The 17,985-nt window shown below is 43.9% G+C and overlaps 2 long non-coding RNA genes across 3 annotated transcripts in view; one reads left to right on the top strand and one right to left on the bottom strand.

Moving 5' to 3' along the window:
• The window catches only part of LOC142790271 (uncharacterized), a 63,318-nt gene extending 50,850 nt beyond the window's left edge, over window positions 1–12,468 (top strand). For both annotated transcript variants that reach the window (XR_012889409.1, XR_012889410.1), the window contains exons 3-4: window positions 10,789–10,857; window positions 12,429–12,468. This is a non-coding gene — a long non-coding RNA (uncharacterized LOC142790271). The remainder of the gene's footprint in view (window positions 1–10,788; window positions 10,858–12,428) is intronic.
• LOC142790272 (uncharacterized) lies at window positions 7,132–14,190 on the bottom strand. The gene is made up of 3 exons (XR_012889411.1): window positions 14,070–14,190; window positions 7,777–8,253; window positions 7,132–7,354 (listed from the first exon to the last, which is right to left on the bottom strand). It is a non-coding gene; the product is annotated as an uncharacterized LOC142790272 (long non-coding RNA).
• Between the last annotated feature and the right edge of the window lie 3,795 nt (window positions 14,191–17,985).

Here is a 17,985-nt window from a genome sequence, read left to right as displayed (position 1 = left end):
AAGCGCACAAAAAGCAAATGTTTGAAGGTCGTTTTGAGGCTCTTGATTGGCTGTGGCCGCCATGTTGCCTCAGCTCGCCTCGCCATTGGCCCGATGCTCGCTCCGGGAGATCATCTTCTGCTGCTTGTGCGTCGCGAATGAATTAATGAATGCAAAACATTATTATAAATAGTTTTTTTTCCGGTGAAGGTGGAGCCCTCAGTCCAGGGCCCCTGTCGCCTTTGCCATCTTGCAAGCTCTGTCGTTCAGCTTGAGCTGTTCTTCAGGCTTAGAGCAAGACAGCGCAGCCTCCCTTTGCTCCAATGTTGGTGTACAGTTTCTTGGCACTACCTGTGTGTGTTGGCAGGCCCATGTCACGTGGTAAAGTGTGGAGTGTTCTCTGCATAGCCGGCGTTGATGTATATTCCCGGATAGATTTTACTCAGAAGACTGAGATTGGGGCACGTATTAGTCTGCAGCTGTCTCTAGGCAACCGACTGCTGTCTGTTGAGGTCTTTGTGGGGAGGGGATATATCCTCCTCAGGGCTCTCTGGTGTTCTAAAATTGCTCCATAGCGTCTAGTAACTGTGGCTGGTTTCTCATCATTGTGCGCCCCCCGGTCGGCGTATTCTCGGGCAATGTCGTCGGCATGCTGGTTCCTTGTCACAGTTTCATGGCCTGGTGTCCACGTAATGGAGCAGCTTGAGAAGTTCATTTTTCTTCCCTTGAGTATGCAGATGGCAGCACTGGATATGCGTCCACTGCTGTACTATCGACACGCTTTTTGCGAGTCAGTTACTATTTCTGTAGTAGACTCTTCGCTCTGGTGTGTGATGGCGAGCGCGATCGCTACTTCCTCAGCCTCGAGGATGTTGTTGCTTTTGATCGAAGCGCTGTTGACTTCCCTAAGTTGTTGATCAACAACGCTTACAACTGTCCCGGAGTGCTCTTTGTATGTGGTCGGGACAATGTACAAAATGTCGGTTCTCGCCTTTAAATTTTTTCTTGTGCTTCTGATCTGGCTTTTCTTCGGGCCTTATGGATTTCTGGATGCATGTTTTGAGGTATTGGGCTGACTTCAATGATCTGGTGAATGTTCTTTGGTATGTTCGCCGTGTTATTGATTTCTCCGCAAGCATCCCTCATGCCCAATGTCTGCGACGTGTACCTGCCCGTAGAAGTCAACAGTAATCTCATTTTCTGCGCAATAAAATGCGCCTCTATGTGTTCTTGCACTGTGTTGTTTATCCCGAGTTTAAGGAATTTCTCTGTCGAGGTGCTGACAGGTAGACCAAGGGCGCACTTGTAGGCTTTTCTAAGGATTGCCTCTAATTGTTCTTTTTCCTATGGGAGTGGTGTTTGGTATGGGACACTATATACAATCCTACTGACCACGAGGGCCTGTACAAGCCTGCAAGTGTCCTCCTCCTTCATACCCCGTCTTTTGTTAGAGATTCTGGTGATCATCTTCGTGATTTGCGCTGTAGTGTTAGACAGCTGTCTGATGGTGTGTGTGGTCTCTACAACATTTGCTTTGTATCCACGTGCCGAGAATCTTAATTCGGGACACTTCTGGAATCTTCTTCCCCCATTATATAGACATCTATGGAGTTTTGCAGATGGTATCCTTATGTGTAGACTCTCAGGATTTCTGATTTCTCCGGAGAGCAGACGAGGCCACATTGACGCACGTAGTCATGAACTGTATCAGCTGCGTGTTGCAGAAGATCTTTTTTGGCCTAGAGATCCTCTTGTCACCCAGATTGAAACATCGCCTGCGTAGATGGCATGTCTGAGTCCTTCAATGTTTTCGAGGTTCTGAGCTAAGCCGATCATACTGATGTTGAACAGCATCGGTGATATCACAAAACCTTGGGGCGTTTCTTCTGTGGGCGTATGAAACGTATCAGTCCGGATGCCTCCTATACCAATTGTGGCGGTTCTGTTACTGAGAAAAGCTTTGATGTAGTTGTGTATTCACTTTCCACAACCTAATTTGCTAAGCCTCTCTAGCACAGCCTTATGACTGACATTGTCGAAAGCAGCCTCGAGATCCAGTGCAAGTAGTACGTTTTCGCCATATTTTGGGACATCGGTAAGCACCTCTTCCTTGATTTGTAGAAGGACATCCTGCATTGAGAGGCATTTTCGGAAGCCCAACATGGTGTGCGGCATGAGTTCGTTGTCTTCCAGGTAGGTTTCCAGCCTCTGAAGCACGATTCTCTCGTATACCTTTCCCAAACAGGAAATCAACGAAATGGGTCTTATGTTTTCCAAGCTTGGAGCCTTTCCAGACTTTGGAATCATTATTGTTTCCACATGTTTCCAGTCGTTTGGAACGGTACCCTCTTCCCAATGTTTGTTGACAAATTCTGTAAACCTTGTGATAGATTTGTCATCGAGGTTCCATATCATAGCGTTGCTGACGCCATCCTTTCCTGGCGTAGTGTTCTTTGTTGCCGACAGCAAAGCATGTCGAACTTTTTCTGTGGTAATGGGTTCGCCCAGAGCGGGATTTGCTACACCAGTGTATGCCGGGTTGCAGTCAGTATTTGTTGTATCGCCAGTATAGCGCAGCTTTATGTGTTCTAGCAGTTCCCGATCTGTGCCTTTGAACCAGTGTGCAATTGTTTGAGTCACCTTACAAGTTTCAGTTTTGGTCGTGGTTGGGTCTATGAGGGCCCTCAGCAAGGCCCATGTTCTTTTCCAACCTAGTGTACCTTGTAGCTGCTTGCATTTTTGGTCCCAGTTGCGCCTTGACAGCTCTGTCGCATACTCTTCAGCTTTCCTGGTGACTGCGGCGATCCTAAGTCTCAGTTTGCGATTGTGTTTCTGCCGCTTCCATCTTCTTAATGGGCCCCGGCGGGCGTCCCAGAGGTGTAGGAGATGCTTGCCCACCTCGGGCGTGTTTGTAGATAGGGTAACTTCTCGAGTTAATTGTTTCCAGTCTGCCTTGATTCCCGAGACCCAACTCTGAATGTCCGCAATTTCTTTATCCCCGAATTCTGCCCTAGTTTTTCTAAAATCTTCCCAGTCTGTAAGTCGAGCCAGGCCATGTCGTTTCTTAACAGGGAGGGTTTCTATCTGGATACGCAAAATGCATTGGTCACTGCCAAGGGTTTCCCCGCCGTTTTCCCATCGGGCCTCTCTGACACCTTTAACAAACGCCAAGTCCGGGCACGTATCTCGGTTGATACTATTCCCCACTCACGTTGGTTGAGTGTGGTCTGTAATGAGGCTTAGCCTTCTGCGATAAGCTTCTCTGGCCAAATCCCTGCCTTTCTGAGTTTCCTTGACATATCCCTAGCTCTTGTGCCACGCATTGAAGTCTCCAAGGATGACAAGACCCTTTTCGCCTGCTGCTTGTTCTGTCTTTGCAGAATGTGCGTCGCGAGGACATGGCTCTCGAAAATTGCTACTTCTTGACGTGTTCGCGGCTCGATGATGACTTAAGATATAATTACGCTTTACTTAGGAGCAGTAAGCGGATGCGCGATCAGGTAACTATGAGCGCGGCGTGTCATCGCAGTCGTCTTTAGCCCTCACTCCGCCAACAGCGAGACTGTAGGCAGGAATGACGCGCTAGCGCACTCGTAGTGACGTGCTTCGTCGCATGCAACGAAGCTGTAAGCGGCGGCTTGGTCAGATTACTACGAGTGGCCGCACTAGATGCACAGTCAGATTACTACGAGCGGGCGCGCGGTCTACGAGCGGGGCGTGTAACCGGAGTCGGCCTTAGCCCTAGCTTCGCTGACAGCGAGACTGCGGGCAGGAACAACGCGCTAGCGCATCCGAAAAAACCGGCGCGTTGTTTTGGATCCGCAAGACACCCTTCGCTCCTTCGGCCTACATGATGACGACGTAGCAATGGACCACTTTTTCCAGTGCGAAAGCAGAGCTTTGAAGTTGTTGCATGGCAAGGGCCGGCAAAGTAAGTTGACTGACATCTTTCAATAAATTTTCGTCCTGCTGGTCGTATCACTGTTTTTATGTCTCATACTCGCGGCAACAAAATTCCCGCGAAAATGAATTTTAGCGGTTTTTACGGCGATTTCGTTATTACGGGTTTCGACTGTGTATCGTTAGTAATTGCGAGTTCAAACTATCAAATTAAGTGCTCATAATATGCTACGATCGGTGTTTGACCTGCAGCGAGAGCGACGTAAGAACGTGAAACAGTTGTTGATTCCCTGAGTATGTCCTGCTTAAAAATAGACCAGCTGCCTGTTACTTGACATTGCAGTGTCGGTTCGTGATGCCTGCAGCAGTTTTGAGAACTTTGTGTAACAGTGATGCTCCAAAATACTGCACGTGTATAACTTGCAGGTGACTGTTGGCAACATTTGAAGCAAAATCAGGGAGATATGGGGTAGTTGTAGTGCGAAACAAAAACCAGACTTGACAACGTGTGCATGGCTCCCAACTGTATCACTGTGAAGGTACTGAGTAGCCTACTGCAATGACGAATAGAAAAAAAGATCCATCACAGGCAGATGGTGCAAAAGAAAACTTAATGATGGTTAAGGGAGACCTTAGTTTTTGATAAATTTCTGCAAGAGTATGTTTGTTTATGCTGGATATTTCATTTGTATTACTTCCAAGGCCTTAGGGCATCACAGGAGAGACTAGAAAATTCAATGCACACAAAGTAAGCATTAGTAATTTCTAATTTTACTGTGGTTCAGGTGTTTATTGTAAGGATCAGGCGTTTTAATGTAAGTAAGCAAGTACTCATGGACCGAGAAAGTAAAAATCCTGTGAATAATTTCATCAGCTTCCACCTGTTTCAGGACTTTGTTTCTTTAATTTTTCATTGCAGCCGATTCACTTCATTATTTCTACGCTTCCACATTAAGCCTTCACTGTGAGTTACTCTTCCTGCTTTCATGTGGAGGGCTTCAGACAAGCAATATGCATTTTCACAATAAGCTCCCAGCAGTTTCTCAGAACTCTGGGACCTGCTAATGGGATATTTTTGCAATATAGCTCTTCCATAACTGTTTTAATAACCTTGCCATATATTGACTTGAGCATGTAAGCTGCGCTCAAGTGTAAACAGTGTTTTCAGAAACAGAATGAAGAAAGTTCACCTGCCTTAGCGAACTGAACCAGGCCGGTTGGTAAGTACATTACAAAATGTTGAATTTAGACAAGTCTGTACCGATCTGTTTAAAACTCGCAAGTACAAGCAAGCACTGGAAACTGCTCAAAACATGAACAGCAGCATACGACCATTAGAATGGGAATTAAAACTACTACTATGGGGAATTAAAATTTAGGAATTAGTTAAAGACGCGTGGCGAAAAACAAGCTCCCCACACTATGGAACCCCGCGGCCACGGCTGTACGTCTCGCTCCAACGCGTAAATCTTGTTCGTCTGCTACTTGTCGTAACGCCACGAGTGTGCAGATGCCGCCTGTTTACGCAGTCAGCCCTCACTGTTTACTTTCAGCTTCACTAGTTCGGAAACAACCCCGAACCAGTCGTGTCACAACGCAGCACCGCAATCAGCCACTCCTCACCCCGGGAGCGCGGCCGCGGCGGTAACAGAGCCGAGGACAGACGAGGGCATCAGGCATTGCGCGGAATTGACATTTGCAGCAGTGGTAGCCAATTAGAGCTGTGGCAGACGACATGGGCGTTTCCCCTCTCTTGCATGCGTTCTCCAGCAAATGGTTGTCAAACAAGCGACCCGGCGCTTGTTAGCAGGTGTTGTACGAGAGGTATGGCTTCAGGCGAGCGACGCGGACGATGTAGGAAGATGTGGAGGGCATCAAAAGGTTTACAAGGGCTATTTTATATGTGACATTACCTGCTGTAGCACACGGTAAGGACCGGAATACTTGGGTAGAAGCTTTTTGGCCGGGCCACCGTGCCGTGGTGGAGCCCACAGAAGAATGAGGTCAGCCGTGTTAAAGAGGATGTTCCAGTAGTGGCTGTTGCAACTATGTTTCTGATGGAGCTGCGAGTCTGAAAGGCATCGATGGGCAGTCTGACGGGCATTCTTGGCTGTGCGAATAGCGCGGCGAGCATATGCTGTGGACAGGTGGGCAACGTTGGTTACAAGCATGTGGAACTGCAATGTCGGGTATTTTCCATACAGAAGGTAAAAGGGAGAATATTCATCATTGTCGTGGCACGAACTGTTGTAAGCTGAAGCGACGAAGGGTAGCGCAATGTCCCAGTCGCGATGATCAGTAGACACATACATGGCAATTGAGGATGATAGGCTGTCATAAACTTGTGCTGTCGTAAACATGTGACCCGCTGATGAAGAGTGCTGTAATGTAAGATGGCGTCTTGAATCAAAAAGTCGCCGACGTCTGTAGTGCAGCTGCTTAGGAGAGGTCTCGTAGTGGCAAATTGGTTGATTAATCTGTAGCGATGGCGACCCACCTGTTACCATTGGTAAAAAGAGAGAAAGGGCCCAACAGGTCGAAGCTGACACAATAGAAAGGCTCGGCAAGTATGTCGATCGGTTAAGAAGCCTGGCTAGCGTCAACTTTTGCAGCGTTGGTACTTCTCGCAAGAAGCAACATAATGTGCGGAACCGTAGAGGCCGGGCCAGGAAAAGCGTTGACAGGCACGGTCGTACGTTCTGGCAACATTAAAGTTGCCAGCTGTTGGTACATCATGTAGTTGCTGAAGTATGGTCGAGCTCAGATGAGTGGGCACTACGAGTAGTAGTTCCTGTCCCACGAGGTGCATATAGCGGCGGTACAAGATGCCATCTATGACGACTAAGATTCGAAGCGAACTGTCTGTAGAGCCAGTATTCCGGTGGTCGATTAGATCTCGTAAGGACACGTCGCGCCGTTGCTCACTTCCTATGTTGCCGAAAGCGGAGAGCGAGGAAATACAGATGGACGCGCAGTCCGTTACATAGGGAAAATCGTTCTGGAAAAAAGGCTGACGTTTTGCCCGCGAGACCAGCCTTCGTCGGAGTAATGCACACAGGCGACAATAGCGTTATGTAAGGCAATTAATGACATAGTGTTGCACTGTTACTGGCTGACAATCTATTGTTAGAAGCACATAGGGAAACAATACGTGCAATAGGACAAGAAAAGGAGAATTCGCGTATGCGCACTTGCACAAGAAAAAAGAGTGAAAGAATGAAGTTGCAATACATGGGTCATCGGCACAAACAATAACGAATCATAGGTTTTATTGTGAGCAGATTATTAATGAACATCGGCGTGTGCACAGCATCCTGTTTTCACTGGTCCCTTTATTTAGGGAGGCAATCGCCGGTCTGATTCCAAGGGCGCACATATCGGCCCCCAGAAATGCATCACGAAGCATGGACAATTGGAATTGATCCCTTTTGCGCACCAGCGAACGCTGGCTGTGGTCGGAAGAACGAGACAGAGCCTAGAATTGATCAAAACCAAAATATAGTCTCAAATACGGCAGAACAAACAACACACAAACACGCACACTCGGCGAAAATCATATACAATACGTCAACAATCATAAGTTACCCAGAACAACTGGTTACACCACACCAGATACACTCAATACAACAGGCTCAAACAACAACACGCACTACAATGCAATCTCATGCATTATAGTAACCAAGACACTTATAGTCTAAAATGTTCGTCAAACATATTCAGTCTAAAGTTCGTGGAAGAAAGCTTGAATGCTTCTCTTCAAGGCAAGACTCACTCAAAGTCCAGCATTGGTTGTCAACCCACCGCGTGCGAGGTTTCTTTTCCAGGAAGCTTTCACGTTGTCAACTGATTGCACTTCAATAACTAAATCCCTTCACCAGTAACACGTCGGTTACTCACATGCTGGGACTGCAAAACACGTCTTGGCCAATGGGTGGTAGACACACATTCTTCTCTTGCTTGTGAGACAAGCTTTTATCTGCAGGTGGAAAACTCTCTTCTTCTCCTGGTGTGACTTCCCCCGCGGCTGGATTATATACTCTAGCTGCTGGGTTCTTGAAATTTCTAGGTGTTTGGTCGGCGCGCCACACAGTTATGGCTGTAGAAAGGGCGAGACCGCTCTCGTAACGTGACGCCACTCTACATCATTTTGCCCCTATCCTTTGAGAGTTTTCCAGCAATCGCCCAGGGATAGATGTGGTGAGGTGGGTCGGTGTAGTAGCGGTGCCTTTGAGGGGGAAAGAAAGCACGCATGTGGCGTCGTTTAATATTTGTTTCTACGTTGCGCCAGCGTCGGTCGTGTCCGATTGGCGCCTGGTATTGTCACCGCTGCTAGAATTCGAAGAGCCGCGCTTTTTTGAGTGCTCATTTTGACACCTGTAATCATTCGACAAGAAAAATAAAATTAAACATGGACCTAATTTATCTGCTTGCAAGAGTAGCAGTAAATGAATAGCGGGGAAGATTGGGAGCAGCTAAATGGGTAGAAGGGAAAGTTTGCCAGTACTTTTTTTCATAGCACAAGTAACAGCTTTAAGGGGGCACTAGTGTTTTAAAACAGCACAAAATTGTAAAGAATGGTGACTGAAAAATTGCTATTTTAAGTACTTATAGTTGAAAGTATGTTTTGAAATATTTTTATATAATGGCAAAATACCATTTATCTTCGTTAAAAGTTTTATATATGAAGTCACAAATTTTTTAAAACTGGAAATGCAATTTTCTTGGCATTGTTACTTTTGTGAAGTGAATCTGCCTTATGGAAGTTTTGACCAAGTTTCTGTGAAGTTATCTGAACAAACTTAGTACCATTCTTTTTCGCAGGACTTCCACTCAACTTTAAGGGAATTATGATTATATGATAAAGGCCAGCTAATTACTGGAAACTCATTTTTTCCTTCCAAAATTAAAAATTATTTCTGATCAAAGAAATAGCCATTTTGTCATCTAGTTTGCTTCAGCATGTGGAAAGAACATTTGAGAGGAAACTTGTAGTTTTGAAAGCTAACTTCTTTATTGCGAGTTACCATACCGCCCGGTAAGAAATTTTTTAATTTAAATGTGGAAACCTGTCATTACTTCTTTTTATAAATAAAAAATTTGAAATATGTTTGCAGATTTGAAATCTCCATTCAATGGTATGCATGCATGGTAATTTTCATGACAGTAGGATAATAAACAAAGAACTTCTTTTAAGACCCTCGTCCCCCCTTCAGTTTATGGATTAAATATGATTTTCAAAGCTCTTTTCATGGTGGGAACGAAAACCAGATTGACGATTGTAGCTTTTATTGAATTAGTGGCCCGGAATTCGCACGTGTTTTGATATTGAAAGGTTGAGAATATTGGCAGCATGACACTTGTGGTTGTTAAATCAGTATCTGAAGGGCGTTTCGCTTTGTCCAGAATACTGTAATTTACAGATGGAACACTCGAACAAATAGATGCGGTTGTGTCAAGCATGAAACTACTTTTAATCTTACAGAAGAAATTGGTAGGAGTGCCTTTAGCGATCTCTGACGTCATATGCGCTCAAATATTGCATCGCAGCTGCTTGCAAGGTCAACAACCGACATTAACGGAAACCCTTAGCCCTCGTCTGGCTCTTCCTTGTTCTGTTTTTTTTGTGCACTCTTAAAAAAGTTATTTTATGTATACATACCAACTCGCCCAGCTTTTATGGAAACTCTTGTTTTAGATGAAGTTAGGATGTCATGCAGATTACGAGACCGTCTGAAGACTATCCGAGGTGGCACAGGAAAGACTACTTCACGAAGAGAGCACTGCGCTAGTATGTTGAAATGTTTTTTAAGAAATGAAGAAACATTTGGAATCGATGCTGAATGTGCTAGTCCCAGACTAATTTGTGCCTGAACTGACGGTTGCTTTTCAGTATGGATTAACTTCTTTCGATTTAGTGCATTGGCTCTTTTAACTGCATCCTCAACAATGCGGGGTAAGTATTCCTACTGCATTAAAGCTTTGTGGAGTTGTCGACACTTTTTATTAAAGTCTGACTGTTGCGAGCAAATTCTCTTGAAGCGGAGTGCCTGACTATAAGGTATACTTGTTTTTCAGTGTTTTATATGCCAACTTTTAAAATGAAGATAGCAGTGCCTGTCAGTAGGTCTCCTGTAAAGTTTAGTGATTAGCTTGTGAGTTGTGGAAACTGTGACGTCATGAAAGTTAACGGTAAAACGAAATTCATGAGAAAACGAAATGGACTGGTGAACAGTGTTGAAATCGGCAATAAAGGATAAAAGTTCAGTTCCTCTATAGGACCAGATAAAAAAAAATGTCATCTATAAACTGCGTATAATAAAGAGGCTTTATTGCCAGATTGGGTGCTTTGCTGCTGACCCGCAGGTCGGGGTATCGTATCCCAACTTCGGCGGCTGCATATTCAATGGAGGCGAAAATACTGTAGGCCCATGTGTTCAGATTTGGGTGCACGTTAAAAAACCCCAGGTGTTCGAAATTTTCGGAGCCCTCCAGTACGGCCTCTCTCATAATTATATGGTGGTTTTGGGACATCAAACCCTTCATATCAATCAATGAATTAATGCACAATTTCTAATAAAGTCATCGTCCAGAACAGACGTAAAGTAACTAGTTAAATTAGGTCCAGTGCAAGTGCCCATTGATGTTCCACTTACTTGAAGATGAGAAATCAGAATTCAAAATTTCTAAGCTGTAAGAATAATTTCAATAATGGAGCTAACGTGTTACTTACAATGGAAGTAACCTCAATTTTTGTGCTTGCATTTCACTTGACAGGAGAATGTCAGTCTGACATGAATGTCACACAATGTTTGAAAAAGAGTCTTTCTGTGGATCCTTCAAAACTGTGTAATGGCTTGACTGTCACGAATCTATCAACATATTAGGCTGCTAATGTTTTCTTCATTTCAGAAACATGATGTACGTGTCACGCTTCTGTCTAGAACAACTAGACACCGTCGAATTTTAAATGAAGACGAGGTATGTGAAATACGCGCTTTTTTACCAGCGCAAATATTTTATCATTAGCTGAAGTGTGCATTTTTTTATGTGTGAGCTTGGTAGTTGGGGTAATGTTGGATGTGTTTTATGTAATTTGCCTAGCGGACATGTGACATTGCATGAGCAGCAGCACAGTGGTGAATTGTGCCCATTTACCGTTGTACGGGCAAATAAGTTTTTTACGTAGAGCAGCCAAACTCTGTGAATAAAAGTGTATGCAACTCTGGAAACATGCTACAATCTTTCATAAAAGTTCTCGTTGCTTAAGCAGCATTTAAGTCTTGTGTCTTAGTTCTACTGACATAGCGATGCTGCATAACACGTCTCCTGAAAGTCTTTCAGAATTTTTCTTTCCAGATGATTGAGATCATGTTGCGAATGCTCATTTCAGCAGAACCTGTTACATGGCCGCAATAGTGATGCATGATTTCTATGATTATTGAAAAAATGGCCTAAAACTTTCGAGTATGAAAGCTTCATGTAAGAACGCTTGCATTTTTACAATAGCATCTTTTGTTCATTTAAGTTTGCTCACATCCAGGGGTGCAACAGCTGCGCCAATTGCGCCAATTCTCCATTTTTGCGCTGAACTATGCCACAACCACGAAATATGCCTAAATTGTGCCAAAATGCCCGACCAGCCTCAAAGTTTTTTTAATTTGTGCTAATTTCAGGGGGAAACGGTGGCCATCTTGGTTATCTGCAGTTTGCAATGTCAATCAATCCAAGTGCGCAAACCCTAACGCTAAACCATGGTGTAAAATATAATCCTGTTAGGTCAGGGCACTCGCAGCTCGTGTTTTACCAGATAAACTAACAAAGCCGTGCACCATCAGTCCGCTGACTGCTGCGGATACATATCGGCGGGACGATGCAACTTGAAGACAAAAAGATTGGCAGATTGGCACAAAACGAGACAAAAAGACTGGCAGGCAGGCAGGCAGGCGGGTGGGCCGGGCGTGCGGGGCAGGGCAGGTCAGGGCAGGGCAGGGCAGGGCTCAAAGTCACCGAAGTTCGCTAAGAAATGCTTCGCATTTAAAATTGTTAGAAAAATTATGTTTACATATGTACAAAGACTGCAACGTACACAGACACACCAAAATTTGTTACAAAAAGATATGTTTACATAAGTTTTACGTCATGGTAAACAAAGAACACACAAATGAAACGTAAAGGTTCGTACCTTCAGGAAACCTCATCTGTAAAACTTTGCCTCTTGTGCCAGAAGATTGCACTACCTAATGGCAGGCGGAGTGGACAATGGGGTACCAACTAGCCCAAACAAGCATCTTGCTAACGCATATATCCTCAAATTAACCTAGAAGTGGTAGTCAGCACCACTGATACCCATGACAGCGAGCAACAAATGGAAAAGTACTAGCTTCGAAAATGTTGAATAAATTGAACTTGTGGCTTATTTGTTTTAAGCTATTGCAGCCAGGCTCTTGCCTTCTTGTGCAAGCAAAGTGCCGCAGGTGGTATGCAGAATGCTGTGACATGCGTTTTTCAGATAGCATAGGTACTGATTATTTTTTGCAATGCTGTTGCAGCTGCTTGCAGCAGCCAGGAAACTTCCAGGTTTGTCCGTGCTGTGAGTTCACTTCAGTCATGCAACAGAATTTCGTCACCAAATTGTGGTTAGTTCACCAAGGTTATTTAAAAAGCTGATCTCTTTTATTTATATTTTCGACATCCCATTATGAATGGTTGAGGGTATAGAAACCCAGACAACTAACCAAATGTTAAACATTTCTTGCCACTACCATCTTGAAAAGTTCAGAAACATTGTTACAAATATTGAACATAAAATATTAGTGCGTTATAGGTTGTGTGAGATGATAAAACCTACTGTAATTTACCTTGTCCTCATGATGCATGAGGTTGAGCTCAGCACGAAAAGGATATTCCATGGTCGTCTATTATGAGGGCAAGTGAAAAGTGTTTATCACATCTTAGGTAAAATAATGTACATACTACCTTGCTCTGTACTTGCTAATCTCATAAGTGCCATTCATGATCTCATGGTGTGGGCAGTCCTTTTGTGTGGTATAGCTTGAATTTTAAATGTGGAGCAATTATTAGTCGCATGACGTCGCGCTTCGGCATCGGCGGTGGTGCTGCCTACACACCCCCTCTGTGAATTATAGCATATCGTGTCTCGTGCCCGCCCAGGAAGACACCTGCAGAACTGCTGCTCGCTCCCCCTCTCTCACCTCGCAAGGCCGACGCAGGCAGCGTCTGCTAGTAAAAAAACTACTGCTCGCGCTGCACAACCGTTGTGCAGGTTGTGCAGTGCGGAGAGTCGCGACACAATTTAGCCACTCACACCCAGACGACCTGCCACGGTGTAACCCGGTGAGAGCGCGCGCACGTGTCGCTGCAGTGCTTTATTTTGGAACGGACAGCTCGAAAAGGCATTGCACAAGTAATGCTGCACTGTGGTTTAGGAAAACAACTTTGTCCAAAGGCTACTCTCACCTACAAAGCACTAAAAAAACGGAAAGAAGCCTGCAAAGTGGCCTGCGTCCATGCACATGGCATTGAAAGTACAGTACTGTGCGGTGATGGCAACTCCCTCATCCTGATTTTTTGGTTGCGTGCTCTGTTTTGTGTTAAAGCTAGTGCAGGCTGACATGCTCCCAGTGATAAGCGAGGATACCACACTGCCCACATCTGTAGTAAAACAAAACAAAACAAACAGAAACAGAGTAAGTGGTAGCTGCATCAATTTTTTTTCTAGCATCGTATGTACGCCCTGTCAGTGGTATGTATGCACAGAGACGTTGCTCGAGCAAACCACCGTGGCAGCATAGCACTTGTATCCCGCTACTATGCTGAGGGCGCGCGATAGGTTACCGACCACGGCAGCCGCACTTCAATGGAGGTGAAATACAAAGAACACACGTGAAGCAAGATATATCTGTGCATTGGAGAACCCCAACAATCACAATTAATCCTGATACCCGCACTACAGCGTGCCTCAAATTGATATCTTTTTTGGCACATGAAAGCCTAGCAATTATCAATGTTGAACAGACACCATTACTTTAAGCACAAGCAAGCGGACAAACAGAAACTGTGCATTAAGCGAAATAAAGGACAAATAAAAATCGAAGACATTTTATAATTCTCTCGCAAGGCATGAATTCTGATGTTACTTAGCCACGGCAGCCACTGAAAAAGAAGCTTACCGCATCGGCTGACTCTTGAAAGCTAAACTTAGAGTAGTCCGCTATCTTGTTCGTAATTAGAATCCTGTCTTCAGCGTAAATTAAGTTAAACAGAGGCATCTCAGCATCGGGTATTCACTGCGATAGTATCTTTTATAACAACTTAGGGGCGTAGGCAAACGTGCCCCCACAGAAATCTTGTGGACAAGGCAGCTGTCCTTTATATGCCTAACTGTTTACAAATAATGTAGACAACCTGCCCATCGTGTCAATCACTTCACGTGCTGGCATCAAATGGAGCTTTTAGTGACAATGGTTAGATGGATGAATATATGAGAAACTTTGTTTGTCCTGAGGTGCACGACTCAACATTCAGCGGTACAGAGAAAAAATTACATATGCTATATGCTGCATAACATTCTCATTTTATTTCCAGCAAAATGCCGTTTAAATTCGATCGCTTGGCTCTGGTTTTTACTGGCAGCCGTCTGCACTTTTGAATAAATATAGCAGACACGTGTCGTTCGGTTAAGAAACCAGCCCAATATTACTATAGACAGGAGAGCGAAAACAGAGCATATTTTGCTCGCCTGACCGCTTGAATGCAATGCTGCCTGCTCTCTTATTGATATGATTAAAAAAGAAAAATTGTAGACGGATACGTCCTCTCTGTTTCTACATATTGTTGTACTTGAATACGCAGCAGTACTGCAAACGCCCTTTGGTTTCGTTAGTGCGATGCCAGCTGCCACTCTCTTCTGCGGCAGCGGCTGAGAAGTGCGCGCTTTGACCGCCAGAGAGGCCGTGGAAGCTCTAGCTCTGGTTCCCTTTATGTAGGCACTGGATAGCACTTTAGGAATTCAATCAAGAGTGTGTTTAATATTGGCTTTCGCTTGACGTTAAAGGCAACACATTTTCTTCATTCAGTAAATAATAATAATGAAGAAGAAATACCAAATAAGCATCCCACACCATACACAATTATGCAATATTCACGCGGTACCCCCACCACTCTGCAACGCGAATACTTGAGTGTCTCCCCCTCCCCGTGGGGAGATGCGGGCGGCATTTTTCGTCTTTATTCTAGCGGTCCATATACCAAAGTTGTCAGTTTTGTTGATAATAAGCGGATGGGGTTTCTTTTCTTGCCAAGTGACTTTTAGATTTTTTCAGGCAGTTGTACTTTTGAATTATTTGTATTGTTGCAGCAAAAATAGCTATTTGAGTGATCATCACGTTCAGCAATAACACATTTGCGATTACTTTGGGTGGTTAAATTTTGATGTCAAACTTTTCTCTAATCAACAAGTAACTTTATTCATGTACTGAAAAATGTGCATTCAAGTAAATGAAGATAACCTTGGAGACAGTGTTAAAGGAGTGCAAAAACAAAAATTTTGCATGCTCTTTTATTTGCAATAAGTAGCTAAGGACCAACTTAACACCACTGGCAAAGTTCTTTGCTCGAGAACGTGACAATTAATTTAGAGATGCTTTTGTCGTGCCAATGCCCAGTTTCGGTTCAGAGAGTGCCAAGTGACGCTTTACTGAGAGTGGTTTTTGTGTAAACATGTGTGGCTACATGAGCACACAAAACTGTGTCAGGGATGCAACAGCTGTGCCAATTTGACGCTATTTCCCAATTTTGCGCCGAGCTGTGCCAAAACCATGAAATTGCCCCACGCTGCGCTAAAATGCCCAACCAGCCTCAAAATTTTTTCAGTTGCGCTAAATTCAGCGAGAAATAGAGGCCACGTTGTTGCCCACCTCCAGTTTGAGTTGTCAATCAATTCAAGTGCAGACCCTAACCTTAAACCACGGTAACCTAACCATGCTAACCTTAATCCCATTAGGTCAGGACACTCGCGAGATGCGATTGACCATATAAATTAACCAAGCCGTGCACCCATCGGTCCGCCTACTGCAACGGATACATATTAGTGGGACAACACAACTTCAAGACAAAAATGCGTTGCTGTAACCACGAATGCTTCGCCGGAAATATGAACTTCCTAGTCAGTAAAAGCAGCTGTGGCATGTCAGTAACTAGAGCTGGGAGTGCATACCGTGTTTTCTGTGTGTGAACAGTCGACTTGCTGAGGATGCTGAGGTTGCCGGCTACCATGTTGGTCGCCATAGCAACGACACGTAAAACATTTTTCTCTCTTGAAGTTGTGTTAGTTGCGTTGTCTCGGCGATAGATATGCGGTGTTGTCGCCGGACCAATGGGCGTGCGCCGCTGCTACTCTATCTGGTAGAACGCGCCTTGCAAACGAGCCGAGATATGCCCTAAACCTAACCCCCATAGTAAAAAAAGGAGGGGGTGGGGATGTAGCAGTGTTCGAAATTTTATTGGCCTTGTTCTAACCTGTGCATAACGCTGCTTAAACCGCCTTCGCCGCAGTACATTGGTGTCCTGCAGAAAAGAGTAATATGATTTGGAAGGGGCTGTTAGCACTTCCCACGGAACAGCAAATTTCGTTCAATTACTCATGTGTGTATACTAGAGCATAATTTTGAGTACTATTATGATCGCTGACGTCTGAAAAAGTTACTGGCAATCATTTGGAGCGGTGTATGACAATTATGCTGCCCTAAAATAACAAAAGGAAACTGCGCTAGTTTTTTTTTTTTTTTGCCATCCCTGTTCCTCAGTTCCACGACAGCTTGGCAGATGGACATTTTAATTCACGGATTCTGTCAAAGGATTTGACAGACACGGCAAGTGCTAATGTGGACATTATCATTGTTTGCTAAGTGGGGTAGATCCAAATACTAGTTTTATTGTTGAAACAGCTATGGTCATGTTAACTCTGCATGACTTAGGTGATGTTGAATTTCTTGAACATACTATTTTATTCTAAATGCAAGCCTTTCTTCCTCGAAATTTTGTCTTTTGTGATAAAAAATAAAGGTTTTATTTTTCATAACCTGCTCTAAATTTGCATTTTACTGCTCTGAAACTAATATTCTGCTCCTCCAAAGATTGCTCCAAATTCTATTTCGGCTTTTGCACTTCTGCCGTGTGCATATGTGAGCAAACATTGACAACTCCTTTCAACAAAAGCACCCTCCCAGACGTAAACATGCGTCTTCCCCCAAATATGCACTGCCGAGCAAAGACATAAGCCTTTGTACCCCCATTCAAGCTTGCACCCTCTTTGTGCTGAAACATCTGTTGACGAAGAGTACTCTTAAAAATCGCGGCAGCCAACAGAAATTTGTGATAAAGGTAACGGCTGCTGTTCTTAAAGCAAATAAAAGATGCGCTTTGCACATGTTGCCATGACATATGCATTGAAGTTCAATATAAAAATGTTGTAGGCTGATATTTCTTAGATGATGCACGTGCATCCACACAAGGTTCCTCGCCTTCAGTGTTTTATGTCGTTATGCCTTTAAAGTGTAAATATGTGCTGTCGTTCATAGCTGTGCATATACATTTTTGCTGTGAAAAAGAATTGAAGAGATCTTTCTCAACTATTCTTCGTATTTGGGTGATAATTTTGTTAAAATAAAAATATGTAAAGAAATTGTGAATACACTCTATTCACGCTTCTTTTTGGTTGCATCGCGAAAGTTGCGTCACTTTTTTACCTTCTTTTGTGATGATTCATTGCTTGATAGCTCGGTATCATCTGGCAACTATATATTGACTAGCATGATCAAATGCTAGATGCATTATGCAAATGGTAGTGCTATATCAAGTGCAACGGAAATACTTTTCACATGTCTCAAGTATATATTTTTATTAGGACTTGTTCAGACTTCAATTTACGCTGTTATACTTTTAAGCGTGCATTAGATAAGGTTGACATTGTTGCCACTCAAATCACTTATTGTAATTGTACGAATTTTTCGTGCTCATAATTGGTTTTCATTGATTTGAGCATTGGGCATGAAAACTGAAACAGGCGACTGCCAAAGAGTAGTGTTG

This window comes from Rhipicephalus microplus, unplaced genomic scaffold (genome assembly GCF_043290135.1).
Source record: "Rhipicephalus microplus isolate Deutch F79 unplaced genomic scaffold, USDA_Rmic scaffold_91, whole genome shotgun sequence".
Taxonomy (NCBI): Eukaryota; Metazoa; Arthropoda; class Arachnida; order Ixodida; family Ixodidae; genus Rhipicephalus; species Rhipicephalus microplus.
This window is presented reverse-complemented; position numbering and strand designations above follow the sequence as displayed.